Source organism: Lissotriton vulgaris, chromosome 7 (genome assembly GCF_964263255.1).
Source record: "Lissotriton vulgaris chromosome 7, aLisVul1.2, whole genome shotgun sequence".
NCBI lineage: Eukaryota > Metazoa > Chordata > Amphibia > Caudata > Salamandridae > Lissotriton > Lissotriton vulgaris.
This window is the reverse complement of record NC_141695.1, coordinates 837,764,407-837,785,005: the sequence shown is the minus strand read 5'-3', so window position 1 is coordinate 837,785,005 and position 20,599 is coordinate 837,764,407. Positions and strand designations below refer to the sequence as shown.

At 50.3% G+C, this 20,599-nt stretch overlaps 1 protein-coding gene across 1 annotated transcript in view; it reads right to left on the bottom strand.

Annotated features, from left to right (window-relative positions):
- Nucleotides 1–20,599, bottom strand: part of ASPSCR1 (ASPSCR1 tether for SLC2A4, UBX domain containing) — a 709,269-nt gene that overhangs the window by 173,793 nt on the left and 514,877 nt on the right. The gene's annotated exons all lie outside the window — the stretch shown is intronic.

Sequence of the window (20,599 nt, the reverse complement as noted above, 5' to 3'; positions counted from 1 at the left end):
AGTGTTCGCAGGAGTTCAATGACAAATCAAAACAAAGACATGGGGAATTCCCAGGTTGCTGAAGTTTTGGTGTGTCGAAAGAACTCGTTGTGCTTTCTAGGAATCTAAGAAAGTAGCCTTGCCGTATTTGGGCTGCGTGGGCTATCACTGAATATGGGCAAGATTCGTATGTCTTCATTAGGACATGATTTATCATAACCGCATGAAGGCATGAATCAGGAATATTTAATTAGGGTCCTAGATACATTCATAACAAGGACAGTGGAAAAAGGAGTCAATGGACCTTTCTGTACAGTATAATACAAGTTTCTGCCAAAGGCAGGCATACACCGTCTTAGTGGAGGGCCATGTTAAATACTTCGGGAGGAAGGTCAAAAGCCATCAACTGCTGCCACTTAATCTCCATGCATGGAGGCGCAGAGTTGACAGGTTTGGGATGGAGAACCCTCCTCTGCTGCTGCAACAGAAGTTCCTCCTGAGAGGGCAGCCTGATCGGAGGATCAATGCTCATTTTCAGAAGCTCTGGATACCAGCCTCCCCTTGCCCAGTCCGGGGGTACAAGAATGACTTAGGCTCGTTCACTCCTTATCTTCTTCAGAACCCTGGGCAGGAGTGATATGGGCAGAAAGAAATACAGCAGGCCTGAGCTGCACTCGCTAAAAAAAGCCGTGTTGGATAGCTACCTTGGAAACTCCAGCACGCAGCCCTGCAGACACTGTGCTTTCTCGTTGGAGGCGAACAAATCTAACCAAGTTTATCCTCACTCCTGAAAGAGACCTTGCACCACCTCCAACTGGAGACACCATTCGTGATTCGCAAGGCATTGATGGCTGAGTTTGTCCACCCTGGCGTTCAGAGAACCTGCCAGGTGTTGAACCACCAGGGTTATGCCCTGCTGTTCCAGCCATGTCCAGAGACCCAGGGCCTCCAGACAAAGGGTCCACAACCCCACCGCCCTGCTTGTTGCAGTACTACATGGCAGTGGTCTTGTCCGTGAACATCTGCGCCAAATTCCCCTTGACAAAGGGAAGAAATGCTTTCAAAGCCAACCGAAGCGCTCGGAGCTCCAACAAATTTATGCGGAGTCCCAACTGTGCTAGAGGCCAGTGTCCCCTGATCTCCACCTCTCCCAGATGGCCGCCCCATCCCAGAAGTGATACATCCATCACGACTTTGAGATCTAGTTGGGGAAGAGAGAGGGGTCTGCCATTGATCCAATCGCGGTTCGTCAACCACCACTGCAGATCTTACGCAGTTCCTTTTGAGATCTGAACCACATTGGTGACATTTCTCTGATGCTGTGCCCACTGAACCTTTGAGTCCCACTGCATAGCCCACATATGCCACCTAGCATGCTTTACCAACAGGGTGCAGAGGCCATGAGGCCCAACAGCCTCAGAGTCAGTCTCACCAAAATCCAGGATAAAGGCCAAAACATCGGAATGATAACCTGAATATCCTGGACTCGCTGCTCGGGAGGATAGACTCTAAACTGCATTGTGTCCAGAAAAGCTCCAATGAAAGGGAGCATCTGAGAAATTGTCAGGTGTGACTTCAGCACGTTTATAGAGAACCCCAGTGGTCCGTCGGCATAAAGGCCCGACGCTGGTGCCGGAAACCAGGGTTCAAGCCTCAGAGTCGCGTCCACATCCTGTGATTCTGGGCAAATCACTTAATCTCCCCGTGCCTGAATGTGTAATGTAAATTCAGTCCTCATGTAAAGCGCTCCAATACCTTCGGGTCGAGTTTGCGCTATATAAAATATGCACAAAAAAAATGCAGCAGGTTCGCCGTAGTCTGAAGGTGGGAGACGACAACCTGGGGCTAGGACGCCTTCAACAGCCAGTCCTCGAGGTAGGGGAAGACTGACACCCCTAACCTGCGCGGAGGAGGTGTGACCACTGCCATCACCTTGGTGAACATCTGAGGGGCGCTGGTAAGGCTGAAAGGGAGCACGATAAACTGAAAGGGCTCTCAGCCTACCTTGAAGCACAGGTAACGCCTGTGGCCGGCAGGATGGGGATGTGAAAATAAGCATCCTGCAGGTCCAAAGCTACCATCAGGTCTTTTAGGTCTAGGGCAGACAAGACCTGAACTAGAGTGAGCACCTTGACTTTCTCCTTCTACAGGAAGAAATTGATCCGAAGATCTAAAATGGACCGCAAACTTTTGTTCTTCTTTGGAATCAAAAAGTAGCGGGAACAACAGCCACTGCCTACTTCTGAAACTGGGACGCTTTCTATAGCTCCCTTGGCCAATAGAGCTGTAAGTTCCTCCTGGAGCAATTTAAAATGATCTTCCATCAGCTGTTCCTGATTTGGCTGAATGGGAGGAGGAAACAAAAAGAAAGGCAGAGACTAGCCCTCCTGAATGACCTGCAAGACCCACTTATATTATATTATGGACCACCGTGGGGGAGATGATGGATTCTCCCAACTGGAGTGGTGTGGTTTTGCAGAGTCAGACTAGAAGTGATTGGAATCAGTGGCTGCCGAGGGCAGGGTAATGATGACTTCTGGCTTCCATTCCTAGGCCGGAATGAACCGCATCCACATCCCTGCCCGGATTGGGAAGCTTGTGCAGAGCGGTGGCTATGATAGGGCTGACGCGGCTTGAAACCCTTTCCATTGGCAAGAAAGGGGCGTATGGTAGACTGGCCACAAGGATATGAAGGGAAGCCCAAGGATCCTGCCGTAGCTTGAGAGTCCTTGAACCTCACTAGGGACAAATCTGCCTTTTCCTTAAAAAGGCGGGTTCCATCAAAGGGCATGTCCATCAGATTTGCCTGGACATTACCAGAGAATCTGTTGTATCAAGGCCACACCTTATGGTGAATTTTGCTGCATCTCTCCCATCCTTAACTGCCCGAGAGAGCACAGCCCGGGCCTCCTCAGAGGCTTGTAGTAGCACTTGCGCAACTGTCTCCCAAAGGAAGTGGGGGAAACGGCCCATTAATCATGCAGTATTCATCAACCGCAATGCCAGGCTGGAGAAGGAAGCAATTTCTTTCCAAATGAATCCACCCTCTTGGATTCCCTATCTGGAGGAGAGGAAGGGAATGCGCCCTGTAAAACAGAGGGATGCACAACCAAGCTTTCTGGGGTGGGGTTTTGGCTGAGGAACTTAGGGGCTGATTAGGATGGAGGATTCTCCGCATCCTCCGGGCCGGCGGAAGCCACCGCCGGCCTGGAGGATGCGGAGAATCCTCAGCTGACCCACCAAGACCCACCGCCACATTAGGATGGCTGGTGGGTCCTGGTTTCCGTCCGCAGCTTTTCCTCCGCGGTTGGCTTACAACCGCGGCGGAAAAGCACTAATATTGTGACGGTGTCTCTCAGACACCGTCAGCCAGATTAGGATGTGCTTGGAAACATGCTTTTCCGCGGCGGCTTTTCCGCTGTGGAAAAGCATGTGTAACTTCACTGTGGGGGCCGTTGCAGGCCCCCTAGGTGAAGGGGGGGGTAGGGGGGTGCACATGGGGGGTACCTATGGTACCCCCCCTGGCGGTCACATCCTAATCTGCACAGAGGGAACGCCGCAGCCCATGCGGACGTTCCCTCCTACTCAGGGGTCGCGGACGGACTCAAGTCCGTCGCAATCCTAATGACCCCCTTTGTGTCGCTGGGAGCTGGGCGATGGCAGTGGGTGATTGTCCTAATCACAGGAGCCCCTGTGCTAGGCTTGGACCACGTGCCTAGAAGGAAATCAAGCAGCGCTTCATTAAAGGGCAAAAGGGTTTCTGAGGCTATAGCACTTCAGTCAGGAGATTAGTCCTGACCTCCACTGAAGGAAGCTCCAGTCCAAGGACCTAGGCTGTCCTCTTAACAACCATGGCATAAGATGCCCTCCTCCTCCGTAGCCACAGTTGACAGAGAGATCGTGCCAGTATCTGGAGAAGTGTCCAGTCCACTGGCTCCCCAAGTTCCCCATAACAGTCCAACTGCTCTGCAGTCATCCTGGTGTTCCAGGATGACTGCAGTCGCGGTCGGTATGGCTCATGGGGGTTTGGGGAGGGGGGGGGGGGGGGGAACTGGGTCACGTAGGGTGGAGGGCAGGCGAGTAGTCGCGTAGGGAGGGGTTTAAATAATAATATATTTTTTTTTAACGTACCTTTCCCGGGTCCCGTGTCTTCACTGCTGGGTCTGCTCCTACCTTGCTGCCTCCGCAGGAACAGGAAGCAGGCAGCCTCCCTCCCTGCCCCTCCCCTAAACCAATCACAAGGCTGCAATAGCAGCGCTGTGATTGGTTGGGACTCCGACCACAGAGGTGTCTGTGGGGAGGCCATTTTCTCATTGTGCATGCAGCCTACATGGAGAAAAGGGAGAATGCGCATGACTGGTTTGGTCGGCCCCAGAGGGCCAACCAAACAGTCAAGGCCTGCAGCATTGGGCTAGCCACTCCTCCCCTGCCCTCGAGCAGGCCCGCTCCCACCGAAACCCTTATCCTTTCTCGCAGTGCGAGAAGCAGAAACATATAAAGGGTACTTATATCATTTTATGTTTCTGCTTGTCGCACTGCGAGAAAGCAGTGGGGCGGCGCTCCTCTGTCCACATGGAGGAGCCGCCCCTGCAGAGGGTCCATAGACCCCTTCCATTCCTCTCCTGAGCACAACACACCCAGACAGTGTTCAGGCGACAACATAGAACCCCTGGGTTCAATCGATGTCTGAATCGGCATAGAGTTACATTGTTCCGACTCCGTGTCATCGGGGATAAGAATGGGGCTGGCACCACTGATGGGTACCGACTTCGGGTTTGCCGCCAGGAGAGGTCACGTTGGTACGACAAGCGTCGACCAAGATCAGTTATCAGATCTTAGGCCCTCAAATACGCAGGGCATGTAGAACTCCTTCATCTGAGCACGTGTCACTCTGGCTCCTGGAAAAGGCGGGAGGCCCGTAGTCGACCCTGGGTCCGGCTCCAGGGAACCGTGCCTAGAGAGTTGGTGCTCCTAAACTACTTTGTTGAGGGACGACAGTCGAGGTGAAGATAAAGTCCGCTTGGACTTATTCTTCTTCTTATGCCTCTTTCCTGTGGGCCCCGATGAGCTTGAGTGGGAGGAAGAGGACTTTGGGGTCCGAGAACGGTCCCATACCTCCTTTTCCTCAATCAGGACCTCCGCGGAGTCTCGCTTAATGGTATCAGCTGTCGAGCCGTGAAGGAGCTTCAAAGCCCACTCCCGTAAAGTCCTAGGAGCCATGGCCCAACAGTCCGAACATGACTTCGGATTGTGGTCATGCTCGAGATACCAAAGGCAGACAAGTTGAGGATCAGTAACCAACATCGTGTGGAGACAGGCCCTGCATGGCTTAAATCCTGTCTTCCTCAATGACATCCTTCGCACACGACGGAAAAAATCTTGGAAGTCAACAAAAAGTTGAGAAAAAGCCTGTCAAAAAGGGACAGAGGGGTAGCTCTCCCAAATCGGTGCTTAACTGGATTAGAAAGAAAAGAACTGACGTTGCGTGCCTGGTTGATGCCTATATAGGTTCTGCGATGTCATATCCGACGCCAACGACGTCACACGGACCCAAATGGAGCCACCCTACAACGCGCCAAATGGATATTGCTCAGCAAAAGTTTCCAGATGTAGCCTGACGTCTGGGAAATTCAAAGATAAGGAATCTGCAGCTAGCAGTCTCTATCAGATAAATATATTACACCAAGCTTAAGACCCCATTTAAAACAGGCAATGTGGTGAGTAAATATGCACATATGTTAAGACGGCAAACACAAACCTGCCAATGTGTGCTAGAAGCAGCTTCCATAGTTGTATCGGGGCTTTGAAAAACCCTCAAATTGCGCCCATAAACCTTCCAGAGGCTGCAACAACAAATCTGACTCCATGTATAATTCTATTTATACCCCAGAACCTGTACCCACAAAACAGAGAGATTCAAAACGCCCTTATAAATTTTCCAGACCGGAGAGAACTCCAACAAGTCAGACACCATGACAATGCATGCAAATAATATGACATGGCACTCTCTCTGTTATGTTGTACTCTCTATGATCTTGCAGACATCTAATTTACCCCATTTGATTATTCCATTGACCCAAGGCTCATCTCTTTAGACCAGAGTGGAAAGAAGGTCCTAATTTCTAGGACCCAGGCAATTGCAAGCACTAGCAAAGCAAATATATTTGATGTTGAAAGGATTGTACAATGGTTTATTTTTCATTTGCAAGCATATGCCCCAAAGAAAAACACATGCAGTCATCTAAACATGCCAGTCATGTGCTTGCAATACAAAAATGACATTTAAAAAACAAATGAATAACCATTGCATATGGCCTTGATATAATACAAAGCTTGATTCTTGGGGGGCAGGTTTTATTAAAACAGGTATAGAAACCCTTTTTAGTTTGAATGCACTTCACAGAAAAATATTATTCCTCCTTAAAGAAAGAATTTTTTTTACTAGATTTGAACTACATTAACCATAGTTAAAATACCAAAGATAAGTGGAGATAAAATACAAATGGAAAGCTATAAGATCATTGACACTTGACCCTGGTTAAGCTGGTCGTTCCCCACGCCGCACAGCTCCACCTGTCTGCGCCTGTCTCCCGCTCCTGCTGCTGCCCAGCGTTCCAGGCTCCCCTGGGCTGCTGTTTCTTTGCTGCTATCTGCTGACTGTGGTATAGGATCTGTCCTGTATTCTATTTCCTACACTTTTGGGTAATTGTGTACTTCTCTGCCCCGCTCTCGTCGTCCTTTCCCCCGCCGATGTCCCCTGCGGCCCGCCCTCTCGCTCTCCGTTCCTTCGCCGGTTTCCAGCTGCTGCTGTCCCCTGCGGCCCCGCCTCGTTCCCATTCGTTGGTCTCCCACCCTCCTCCCAGCTGCTCCTCCCTCCCACCTCCCTACTTATGACGGCCGCTACGCGGCAGTGAGTGCAACACTTGACCCTGGTTAAGCTGGTCGTTCCCCACACCGCGCAGCTCCACCTGTCTGCACCCGTCTCCCGCTCCTGCTGCTGCCCAGTGCGCCGAGTGTTCGAGGCGGACCTCAAGGACTTCAAGAATTTGCGACCCATCTCTCTGCTCTCGTTCCCAGCGAAGTTCATAGAGAAAATCGTCAACACGCAGCTGACCCGCCACCTCGAAGACAACAACATCTCAGTCCAGTTTCAGACGAAACCACAGCACCGAGACAGCCCTCATCGCCGCCACAGATGACAAAGGCTCTGGTTCACCCCTCAGCCGTCACCCAACCAGCCGGACGTCGTACACTGTTTTTCCTCGTCTCCCCGTTGTGTTTCCTACCCCCCCTACCCCCTCCCCCACCACTTCCCTCCATTACTCTTTGTCTACCTCCCTTTTTTCCTTCCCCCTCTCCCCAGAATTTCTCTCCCCTTGCCTGTTTTCCCAATATATCTATGCTATGCTTTTGTGACTCATGTAACTTTTGTAACTACGCTTTAGCAACTGATGTAACTACGTTCTGAAACAATGTTCTTCCTCATGTAGCGCTCTGATATCTCCGGGTCTAACCAGCGCTATATAAAACTTTTCAAATAAAATAAATAAAAAGCACCTACCCTGAGTTTGCCAGGGGTTTATGGACTTCACAGTCTCCCCTTAGCTATAGCGGGTTCTAGAACATTTTAAAAAACTCTCTCATTTCAGAAGTCATCACTGTTTGAACCAGCAGTCGGACCCCAGCACTAAATCCCAGTTGGTTGGGGAAGCTTGGTGGGCCGGTGGGTGAAAGATCTGGACCAAAAATGGGCCTTTCATGAGAGAAGGGCCTGTAAAGCTTGGAAACTCCGTGAACTACAAAGTGGACGGGATGCCCTAGTACTCCCCCCTACCCTCTCATTTGGAAGACCTGGGAGACCCGCCTGTTCCTTAACTGGTCTCTGTCTGAACTCCGTACTTTCCTGAGACGAACTACTCGATTCCCAGTAAGCATTTGGAACTCAAAAGTGGTCGTTTCTTGGTTAAAGGGTTTTACCATTTTTAACGACAAACTAAGCAGCTTGAGACTCTGCACACTACTAACTTGTGCAGTTTGCACTCAGAGTCAGAAAACTTTGAAACAAAAGGCCAAGCGCATCATAGCAATCCCGCTTCATTTGAACGCTGTGTCCGACACCTCTGCCTCAGCCTTATTGAGTGAACATTGTCCTTGAACAATGTGGCAACATTAAAAAATATGATAGGTTACTGTGAGATTATGAATACTGAACCGCATGGCTCAACACTAGCTAAAAATCTCACACTTGTATAATATGAACAACAGAACTCAAACAATAAACTGTTAGACACTGAAACCTCCAGGACCTCAGAATAAGGCATCACGTTCTACTACTGCTAATAAGTTATCTCACATAGGCAGTGATCCAGGTCCGCAATGGCAAAGGAAAAATATGGATGCTAAAAAATATCTTTACCAGGTTCCTATATTAGTGTCCTTTGCAATGACTCCAACATTACAAGATTCAAGGAGCCGGATTTGATTTCTTTTTTTTTTTTCTTTTTTAAGTAATGACCGGCTAGGAAACAACAGTTAATTGACCTCTCTGCAAGCTGCCAATACTGCCGCCACCTGCATTAAAACTTCAGAGACTAAAATAGGACCACTCAGACCCGGACTTATTTTTATTCCTGTGCCTAACTTGCTTTCTTGCCCAGACTTGTTTTTATTCCTCTGTGCCTGTACTTGTTTTCTTGCCTAAACTTGTTTTTCCTTCCTGAGGTCAGTTCTCCCGCGGCACCCGCCCATTTTTCCCGCAGCTGCGTCCTGGCCCACCTGCAATCCCATTTGCCGCCCGGCTCCCGCCTCAGAGCTGCTCCTCCCTCCCACATCCCCTCATATGGAAGCGACTACGCGGCCGCGCTCAGCGGGTGCGCCGCTGGTCGGTACTGGCGCACCTAAGGCAAGCCCGTCTGTGCCCGTCCGTGTATGGACCGCGCCAAGCGCCAGGACCCCTGGACACCACGAACGCCACGACACCCAACACCGCTACGATGCCAGAACCCTCCACGCACTCAACACCGGACAATCACACACCTGCTTCCTGGCCACCCCGAAGCGCACCCAGGGAGCTTTCACCTGCCGGAACTGCAGCTTCACAAGCATTCACCCCACCATGCTGCAGACCAGAAAAGAACCCAACCACCTCAAATGCATCCTTCTCAACACCCGCTCCGCCCGAAAACATGCTGTTGAACTCTGGGACCTACTCGACTCAACCTCCCCAGATGTCGCCTTTCTGACAGAGACCTGCCTGAAACCCGCCTCGGCACCCGACACAGCCATAGCCGTCCCGGAAGGCTACAAGATCACCCGCAAGGACCACACCAACAGAGCGGGAGGAGGAATCACCATCGTCCACAGAAACACTCTCAGAGTCTTGACCAACACCGACGACACCCCCAGCACCGCCGAACACCTGCACTTCCAGATCCACACCGACCCAAACACCACCCTCAGAGGAACCCTCATCTACGGATCACCCGGACCCCGACCACAGTTCAGCGACTCCATCGCCGACTTCGTCAGCACATACGCCCTCGCCTCCACGGACTACATCCTCCTCAGGGACCTGAACTTCCACCTTGAGAACAATGACGACACCAACTCCACTACCCTGATCGACAACCTAGCCAACCTCGGACTCAGACAACTCGTCACAACATCCACCCACTCCGCCGGTCAAACGCTTGGCCCCATCTTCTCCGCAAGCCCCCACGTCTCCTTCAACCATACCACCGAACTCCACTGAACCGACCACCGCTGCATCCACTTCACCTTCAAGAAACCCACCACGCACCACTGCACCCAACAGATGCCTAACTGCTGCTGGAGCAAAGTCACCGAAGACCAGCTAACCACCACCCTCGCCCAGAGCCCACCAGCTGACCATACCGACCCCGACACCGCCGACCGCAACTTCAGACAGTGGATCAACGACTGCGTCAACACCCTCGCCCCGATCAAGAAACCCTCCAACAATCATACCAACAAGAAAGCCAGCTGGTTCACTGAAGACCTCCGGGCCTCCAAGCAAACCTGCCGAAAGCTGGAGAAGATCTGGCTCCGTGAACGAACACCGGACAGCCATGCCGCCCACAAGAATGCCACCTGCAGACACCATCACCTCATCAGATCCGCCAAAAGGGCCTCTATTCAAAGACCGCCTAGACAACAACGCGCACAACAGCAAAGAGCTCTTCAACATCGTGAAGGAACTCTCCAACCCCAGCTCCAACACCAACGATGTCCCACCCTCGCAAGACCTGTGCGACTCACTGGGCACCTTCTTCCACCACAAGATCACAGACAACCACGACAGTTTCAACGCCACGACAAACTCTGAGACCTCCGCCCCCACGACCACCATCCGAAACCAACCGCCTGCTCTACTGGACCAACATCAACGACGATGACACCATTAAAATCATGAACACCATCCACTCCGGATCTCCGTCAGATCCATGCCCACACCACATCTTCAACAAAGCCAGCAAATGCATCGCACCCTATCTCCGGAAAGTCATCAACACCTCCTTTGAGACAGCATCCTTCCCGGAGAGCTGGAAGCACGCAGAGATCAACACCTTACTCAAGAAAACCAAGGCGGACCCCAAGGACCTCAAGAACTTCCGGCCCATTTCTCTGCTACCATTCCCGGCAAAGGTGATTGAGAAGACCGTCAACGAACAACTGACCCGCTACCTCGAGGAGAACAACATCCTGGACCCTTCCCAGTCCGGGTTCAGCAGCAACCACAGCACCGAGACTGCCCTCATCGTCGCCACCGATGACATCAAGTCCCAGCTGGACAACGGAGAAACGGTCGGCCCTCATCCTCCTGGACCTGTCAGCCGCCTTCGACGCGGTCTGTCACCACACACTACGAACACGCCTCCACAACGCTGGGATCCAAGAGAAGGCCCTGGACTGGACTACCTCCTTCCTCTCCGGCAGAACACAGAGCGTCTGCCTTCCTCCCTTCTGCTCCGAAGCCACTGAGATCATCTGCGGCGTACCCCAGGGCTCATCCCTCAGCCCAGCTCGGTTTAACATCTACATGGCACCGCTCGCCCGCGTCGCCAATCGGCACGACCTCAACATCCTCTCCTACGCCGATTACGCCCTGCTGATACTCTCCCTCACCAAGGACCCCCATACAGCCAAAACCAAGCTTCACGAAGGAATGAAGGCCGTTGCTGAATGGATGAGGAACAGCCGACTTAAGCTGAACTCGGACAAGACAGAGGTCCTCATCCTCGGATCCAACCCTTCGGCCTGGGACGACTCCTGGTGGCCGACCGCACTGGGATCTGCTCCAACACCCACCGACCACGCACGCAACCTCGGGGTCATCCTCGACTCCACCCTCTCCATGACTAAACAGGTCAAAGCCGTCTCCTCCTCCTGCTTCAACACCATCCGCATGCTCCGTAGGATCTACAAGTGGATCCCCACTGAAACGAGAAGAACAGTCACCCAGGCCCTTCTCAGCAGTAGGTTGGACTATAGAAACGCCCTCTATACAGGAGCCTCGGCCAAACTCATGAGACGGCTCCAACGCATCCAGAACGCCTCTGCACGCCTGATCCTAGACATCCCTCGCCGCAGCCACATCACACCCCACCCGAGAGACCTGCACTGGCTCCCGGTTAACAAGAGGATAACCTTCAAGCTCCTCACCCACGCACACAAGGAACTCCACAACACCGGACCATCGTACCTCAACAGACGACTCAGCTTCTACACCCCCACCTGCCAGCTCCGTCGACCTCAACCTCGCTACAGTCCCCCGCTTCCGAAGAGCGACCTCAGGCGGCAGATCGTTCTCCCACCTCGCCACAAAGACCTGGAACACCGTCAACATCCACCACAGCAGACCCAAGACCTGCTGACCTTCAGAAAACTCCTCAAGACCTGGCTTTTCAAGCAGTAGCAGCATTCCCCACCCCAGCGCCTCGAGACCCTCACGGGTGAGTAGTGCGCTTTACAAATGATATGATTGATTGATTGATCATGTTCTTCAAGCATATATATGTCCCTCAACATGATGAGAAGCAGGTGATGAGAACTTGAGACGCCAAAGTAGAGACAACATGTAGATTATAGAGCTCTCAAGTTTCTCTGGTCCAAGAGAAAGAAGCTCAAATATGCAAGTTTTTTTTGCTTACATTCAATTCGATTTAGTACTCTTGCTGCTTCTGCGCTGCTGTACTGATAATAAAGGTAAAAAAACTAGACTATACAAGGTATTCATGCAAAGCCCTAGGGAACATGAGTGCTCCAAAGTTGAACGATAACTGCAACTGTCCGCCACCTCAAGCTCTTTACCTCTCCCACTGCCTCTCTTTAGTAAACTGTCACAGGGATTAACATCCGGTTCAAAATTGCTATGGCCATATGTCCTTAATTAATCTTTGGGAGCCTCTGCCTTCTAACCTAAACGTAACAATATAAAAATAAAATACCAAAAGGTCTTCACAGTATAAATCTTCTTTTTTTCCGTTTTATTGATAATCAAATCAATTGGCTTCATAAATCATACTGACATTGCATACTAGGTTTATTACACAGAAACAATTGTACAATCACCTTCCCAGAGCAGAGTGCATATTCACAGGTCTGATTCTCGAACAGCCCATCCATGTCTACCATGGGGTTCAGTGATTATTCCCTCCCCCGCAGTCCATGCTGGCTTCTCAAATCTAGTCCCCATCCTTCTAGCTCCTGTAGGCTCTCCAGTCCCCCCACACTTTTTACCCATTTCCCGGGGCTATCCTGGCTGCATAGACTACTTGTTCTGCCCTTTGACACCAATCAAGGTCTCTTTCCCAGTCGTCGGTCTTAGGGACAGACGTTGCCCCCCATGCGCTCGCTATATTTCTTTTGCCCACTCCTACTGCCAATTTCCGCAAATTTATTTGAACCTCGGCCAATTGTGTTCTCCTTTTGTTCCCAAAAGTAGCCATTTGGGTTCCACAGGGACCTCCAGGTTTGTCACTTTTGCCATCATTGTTGTGACTTGGGCCCAGTAGGATTGAATCAGTTGACATTCCTATAGGGTGTGGAAAAAGGATCCCTCATTCCCACATCCCCTTCTGCACAGTGGGGAATTAGCTTTACCCATTTTATGGAGGAAAATCCGTGCATAGTACACTCTGTGGAATACCTTAAGAGGGATCAATCTAAATCACATTCTGATGGACAGTTCCCGGGGAGGCTGTAGGGCTTCTGCCCAGTCATCATCCAACGCCTCACCCAGGTCAGCCTCCCATGCTCTCTTCAGGGGGCCTAATAAGTCTGGAGAATTTTTCATTAGCTTCTTATAAATTCGTGATATTCCCTTTTTTCCCAATGGTTCTGTCAGCTGTCAGTCCTCTAGCGGTGAAGCATCAGGCACCAGCTCCCTCAGTGTGTAGGTGGCAGTTCAGTGCTTGACCCAGCTGGGTGTGTCAGAAGCACTCTGTCTCCAGGAGGCTAAACTCCAATTGTAAATCAGCAAATGAGACATATGCTTGATTCCTCCAGACTTCTCCTAAGTCCTCTATTCCAGTGAGCCTCCACCCCCAGAAACCACTTAGCCTCCCCACCTCCACCGACAGTGCACTACACCATAGAGGTGTACGAGCCGTTAATCTTCCCCTCCAGCCAAGAAACCGGGTAGCTGCGTGCCATACGTCTATAGTCTCTTGCGTGTGTTGTGGTCGGGAACCTCCACTTTGTCTAGCAAACAGCATACATTTGTACTCACATGAGCCTGCATCCTATATGCCAGGTCCTGCTGGTCTGCAAAGACCCAGTCATTAATGACTAGTAGCTGTGAGGCCCAGTAATATTTCTGAACATCTGTGATGGCTAGCCCTCCATCATATATCCCTTTCTGTAGCATAGCTAGGGCAAACTTTGGGACACCGCCCTTCCAAAGTAGTCTGCAAAAAGTCTAGTCAAGATGTCTAAAAGTTTTCTGCTGAATCTTGCAGGGCGGGTTTTGTGTCATGTAAAGCAATCGTGGGAGGGCCATCATTTTATAGAAAGCTGCTCTGCCATTATTGTTAGTGAGAGTGATTCCCAGTGTGATATATCCGCTTGCAATCGCTCAAGTTGTGGGTCCAAATTATGTCTAAGGGAATCCTGTGGCTCTCGTTTGATATAGATCCCTAGGTATCTGAAACCCCCCGGACTCAACGGGCCAGACAATTACAGGGCAGGCGCGAGGCTCTCCCAATAGGGGGTGTATTACTGATTTGGTCCAATTGATTGTATAACCCAAGGGCGCCCCAAATACCAGGAATATGTGCATCACACGATGTACAGAGTGTAGAGGTCTGGCTAGGAACAGTAGGATATTGTCCACATATAGGTAGATTCTTTCCTCCCATCCTCCCTGAGCGGGTATACCACATATTAAAGGATCTCGGCGGATCCACACTGCCAGCGGATCAAGAGCAACAGCAATTATCAGAGGAGATAATAGACAACCCTGCCATGTGCCTCTCTTTACCTGGAAACTACGGGAGGTGGTTCCGTTTACCCACACCCTTGGCATAGGAGCCTGATCCTAATCCAAACCATAAACTTGGGGCTGGAGCCTAGTTTCTCCAGTACGGCAAATTAGGTAGTTCCATTCCACAGAGTAAAACGCCATTTTGGCGTCTAAAGCTATTGCTATCACTTGTAGACTTCCTCAGGATTTAGTTAAATGAAGCACTCCATACAAGCGTTGCAAATGTAGCCAGGTACTTCGACCAGGAATGAATCCTGACTGATCCGGATGTATAATTGCTGGCAGTACTGCTTGCAGACTTGTTGTTAGGACCTTCGCCAGTATTTCAGCCTCTGCATTAAGCAGTGAAATTGGTCTGTATGAGCTACACTCATCAACGGGTTTTCCTTCTTTGTGTATTGTCACTTTTGTCACCATCCTTTGATCTGCCGGGAGGCAACCCACAGTTAGTGCTTCTTGATACATTGATAACATTGGTGTAATCACCTCCCTTGCCTGGCCCTTATAAAGCTCTATTAGCAACCAGTTAGGACCCAGCGCTTTGCCCTTATCGGATTGCGCATGTCGTCCTCTGTCAAATCCACTTCTAGTGTCTCCTGCTCATCCCCAGTCAACGTTCGGAGGGCCACAACTTTTAGGAAATCGGTGCAGTCATCATGTGTCATGTTAGTTCAAGATGCATATAAGGCCTCATAGTAGGCAGCGAATGTTTCAGCGATGTCTGCAGTGGCCGTGGGAGTGTGTCCATCTTTATATTTTACCTCCAGTACCCATGATCTCTCTTAGTCACGCGCCTCTAGCCATGCTAGATGTTTAGCCGCCTTGTCTCCTATGTCATAGAGGCATTGTGGTGAGGCTAGGGCGTGCCTGCGAGATAGGTTCTCAGTCAGTGTTCTCAGTTCCTGTTGGCAGAGTAGCAGCCGATGCCCGCCCACTTCCCGCCCTCCGCAAGCGCTCTTCTTTCCATTTCAATCACTTTCTCTTCTAATTCGGTACACTGCAGTTTAGATTCTCTCTTCTTACCTCCTACTATTGCCTGGGTGGCCTCCCAAATCACCTTCTTAAAGGTTTCCCACAGAGTCAGTGCCGAGTCTACCGATCCCTGATTTTCTTTTAAGTACAGGACTGTCTCTTTGCGTATTTTCTCTCTAATGTCTTTGTCCTTCAGGTACCATGGGTTCAGCCGCAATGGGTTTTGGAAGTCCATTGGTGGGCCCAGTAATTGGACCTCCATCGGGGCGAAGTTACTAATTGGTGGTGAGAAATATGTGTATTGCAGGGCACCAGGATTTAACTCTCTCCAAAGGTCAGCCAGACCCACTGCCGAAGCAAATTGCGATAGTGGAGTCACCCCACCTCGTCCATGGACCCCGGCACCTGTCCTATCCACTCTTGGGTCAAAGACCACGTCAAAATTGCCTCCTATCAGCAGAGTGCTTGTAGGCAGCTCAATCAGTAGGGTCCCCAGGTCAGAAAGGATCGGCAACAGCAGCCTAGGTGGGGCATAGACGGAACAGATGCAGAGATCCACCCTATTCCAGGTCCCATGAAGGGCCACATACCGGCCATGGTCGTCTCTCAAAGTCCTCAGGGGGGACAAAGGGCAATGGCTTTTTGACCATGATTCCCACTTCCCATGAGTCAGATGTGTAGCCCGCATGGGCCCTCAAAATGTAATACATTCTATCTAGTGCCTTGTAGTAATGTTCCTTCAAGTGTGTCTCTTGCACGAGTACACTATCTGGGCCTTGGTGTTTAAGATGTTGCAGGATTAATGTTCGCTTGATGCCACTACCCAGTCCATTTACCTTCCAGGACCATATCTTTAATCTATTCATGTATTCACGTTGGATACCCATACATCCTATCTCTATCCCATTCTTCCATGTGTCTGTGTGGAGGAATGTTCAAGGTAAGATGCTGCACCTATATCATTTTGCTGTCTGTGTAAGAGCCTGCAACTGGCAGAGCACAGTGAAGCCTGCATAACTGCAACCTCAAACTCCAACCTCTGTAACTCCCCCCACCCTGCTATCCTGCTCAGTGGAAATTGAACTGCCCACTCCCCCAACTTGCAGAGTGCCTGTCGCTCCAAACTTAGCATCTAGAGGTGGGATGTAATACAGCCAACTGGACATTGGCTTGACGGATATTATCCTATCTTTAGTAATAGTACTTTACCCAACAAAAGGTCCTGGTGTCTGTCTTGGTCGACAATTACTTTGAATTCTTCCCTTCTCCCCATCACCCTCCCCCTATCATACTGGCAATATACCAAACCTCCCTCCCCCACCCCCAAAAGTCATCATGCCCCACCTGCCTCACCACAGCGGTCCAGCAGCATCAATTCGTAGCACAGTTCTTGCTCGTAGATGTATCGGATTCAGTAGTCGTATATATCTCTCAAAGGGATGCTGGTCTGGAATGCTGTTCCGTTCCTGCTGGTCTCCTCCCACCTGCTTCCCTTGCTGAATCCTTCTGTCTGTCTACGGCAGTCCCTTTTTCGACCACTCTCCACCCCTCCAGCCAGTCCCACGCTTCTTCTGGGGTTGCAAAGTGCAGAGTCTTGCCATCTATTATTACTGTCAACTTCGAGGGGTAGAGCATCATATATTTCAATTCTTTTCATAGTATGGCTTTTTGACATCATCAAAACTCTTGTGTTGGCGCTGTACCTGTAGAGTGAAGTCTGGGAAGAATCTAATTACCGCTTTGTCCATCCGTAGGTCTCCATGTGCCAGTACCGCTTGGAGTATTGAATCCCTGTCTCTTTAGTTCAGTATGCAGGCAATGATGGTGTGCAGAGGGGCCCCCAGTTTCGAGGGTGGGTTCAGTGCCCTATGGGACCTCTCCACCGAAAGGAAGATTGACAGACTCTTAGGCTTCAGCTTGTTTAAAATCAGGTCTTCTACAAACAAGTCCGTGCTGGAACCCCAACTACTCTAATGTTGTTGTGCCGAGCCCTCCCCTCTTGATCTTCGAACCTGGCAGACATCTGCATGCTTTGTTTAGTAAGGCTCAGTACCTGTTCTTCAAGTCCTTCAAGTCGCGTGGTCATAGAGAGTAGTCCTTTTATTTGCATTTCAGCTACCGCCACCTTCTCTGACATTTTATGAAAATCTGCGCAGAGCAGGTTGACCTCCATCGTTACAGCATCTAACGTGGGCTCAATCGGTGCGACAGAACTCCGGAGGTCTTGAAATCTCCCCAGTGTAGGTCTTCCCGCGAAGCTGGGGTACCAGCCTCCAGGGACACCGGCCAGGTATCGTCATCTTCGCTGTGTACTTATTTCGGCTGCTCTGCCGCACGGTTTTCTGGGGGCGACCTTTTGGCATCTCAGAAGATCACACTGCTTTTGTGGCATCCTACTCTCCTATTTGCCCATGGTCTCGGCAGTCACTTTTGTATGCTCCGGAGGCCCGATGATTCAGGGCCCGCACGGTCTCCAGGCAGTCACACCAGACTCAAATTCCAGAAAGGGGGTAGCCAGACGACCCACGCAGCCCCAGCAAAATCAAGTCTCCCTGCGCATTGGTCCCCTCTCCCAGTGCCGCACCGCATTTCTCTGCTGCCGTAAAGCGCCTAATCCAGCACCAGGGCACAGCCCAGGTCCACCAATTTGCGTCTTGTCTTCAGCTCGCCCGGGGTAGGCCCACACTACTATGCTGATCCCAGGCTCTCAGACTACACACCCATGATCTGTCTGGACGGGCTGCTACCACATCCCCTGGGCTCCGCACTCACTTAATTGGCAGTGGTAGTAATGAAGGAGGGGGAGGGGAACGAGCCCTCCACCCCCATCAATGAGGCTCACCTCCAGGCCCGGTCAACTTGCTGTTCCGGGTCTCTCCACCTTGGGTGGGCGCTCTCTATTGCGGCAGGCAGCAACGAGGCACAGGCTGCCCGGCTGCCGCTCCGTTCCTTCTCCGCCAGGCCGGCTCAGTTCCACAGCACTTCGCTCAGGGCCACAAGGCTCTCCCCCACTGCTGGTACGTCCAGAATGGCTACCCACCTCCAGATGCAATTTGGGCCCGCCAGGCACTCCCCATCACACTGTCCCCCATAAGGAGGGGATGGGGGGGTGGCGAGGACGTCTCCACTCTCGAACTCAGACGAGCCTCCTCCAGGTATTTGCCGTTTTATACAGGCCTCATGCCGCTCCTCCGATCCCTCCCTTGGCTGTCTCGCAGGTGTCCCACTGGTCCTGGACCTCGGTGGGATCTTCAAGTGGGGGTAGGGGGGACAATGTCTCCCTCGCAGGCAAAAGCTCTATTTGTCAGATTAATGTGTTGGATATTGGGGGATTGGCTCCAGGCGATAGGGAGCCCTCTTAAAATGCAGCCATTCTCCTCAGCTGCTAGCCACGCCCCGTCATAGGATGAATCTTATGCTTTGCACACCAAAAGACTTAACAGGATAGAAGTATTTACTTTCGCATGATTTTTCCCCCATCATTTTATTGAGAGAATGTACATGAATACACAATGTGCCTAAAACATGTTCAAATAATCCATGCATCAAGTTAACACCATTGGAATGGAGCACAGGAGGAATAGATGATCAGGTAGTCTTTTCAATTCGCAAACCTGGGAATCACAAGACTTCTCTATGGCAAAGGAGAAAATAAGCTAGTCCTATTGTCCATCCAACAAACCACGGTACTCTAGAACCTCGGTCCAACTGGTCCAGTTATGACTTTAACTGTCAGAATACACTGTGTTTCTAAATAAAAAGCTAGGTCTAGAACATAGTGTGCCAGATGTCATGGAGCCATATGACACAACGTGCTCACATGTAGGCAGAACTATGTTTGGAAAGAACTTTGTAAATAGTTCCACTGAAAACAACTTTATTCTGGCAAAAATTTATAGTTTGTGCATATATTTTAATGTACACTTCAAAATGTCTTAATGATAATGGCAAAAGATAAGCATGCCATATAAAACGTTAAGCGTCACAAAACAATATTCATTTGGGTGTGTGGCTCATTATGTTCTGTATATTTGTAAAGCTCACTATCTTTGAGCTGAGAAGGTGTCTGAGCCTAGTCCTGCCTGTGGTTGGTTAATAGCAGAATCAGGTCTTTAGCTTCAAAAGAGAAAGAGGCTCTGATGTGGAGTGAAAGGCTGATCCACGCTTCAGGAGTGAAGTAGGAGAACGCCCTTCGACCTGATCTGGTTATGTGTATGCGTGGCATCTGTGCTAGTAGGAGTCCACTAAGGAATGGTATGTAAGTGGTGGGTATAGCCATATGATAAAAAAAATGATTTAAAGAGGTAGGGTGTAGCAAGCTTAGGGAGTGGGCTAAAAGGGATCGATTAATGCGGTGTTTCTGTAAGTTTTCTAATTATACGCAACTGCTTTACACATAGATTACAGCCATGACTTCTATTAATAGATGTTTACAGCTTGGACTCTCATTTAGCCGGCAGACGGGGGGTGTGCCTCTTATTTTATTTCAGAAAAGGGATTTACAAAGTATCGGTCTGGACATCGGAATCAAGGTATGCTTTTTATGCAAGGATACAACGTGGACCAAAAGAGTGCTGCATAGCTTAGGTAGGGATCAGTGGCGTCGATAGGAAGTGGGGATCCTCGATCAGTAAATGGCCTACCCGCCCCCCATTAATATGTCACACAACCGGCTACAGCTGCAGCCAGCACATCAGATACAGCCCTCTCAGCCTGGGAACAGAGTTGATGTTTCATTTTACGTTGTACGCACTCTAGCTTTCGCTAAGAGTGTCTTAGTACTGGAAATACACTTGAAGGAATGGATACATTGGAGGATCACAGCTAAAAAACGTTAAGGTTTTAATTTAAATGAAAATGGAATAAAATGCCGTGTCTGGCTTGCAGTTTACACCCTAATGACCTTTTCTGTAGGACCGCGATAGTAAGTTGTATGATTATTCGAGAGCAAGTTGGTAGCGTCCTCATACCACCAGTATCCCTTCCAACTGACAATCCCCGCTCCCTTCCATCACGGCATTCCAGAACCTGAGGTAACCTAAATACCCCGTCTCCCCTTTTTTACCACAACTACCGAAAACGTAATAATTAATACAATACCTAAGTACTTTGCAACCGAAGTAAAAGTAGCTTAACTACGGTAAC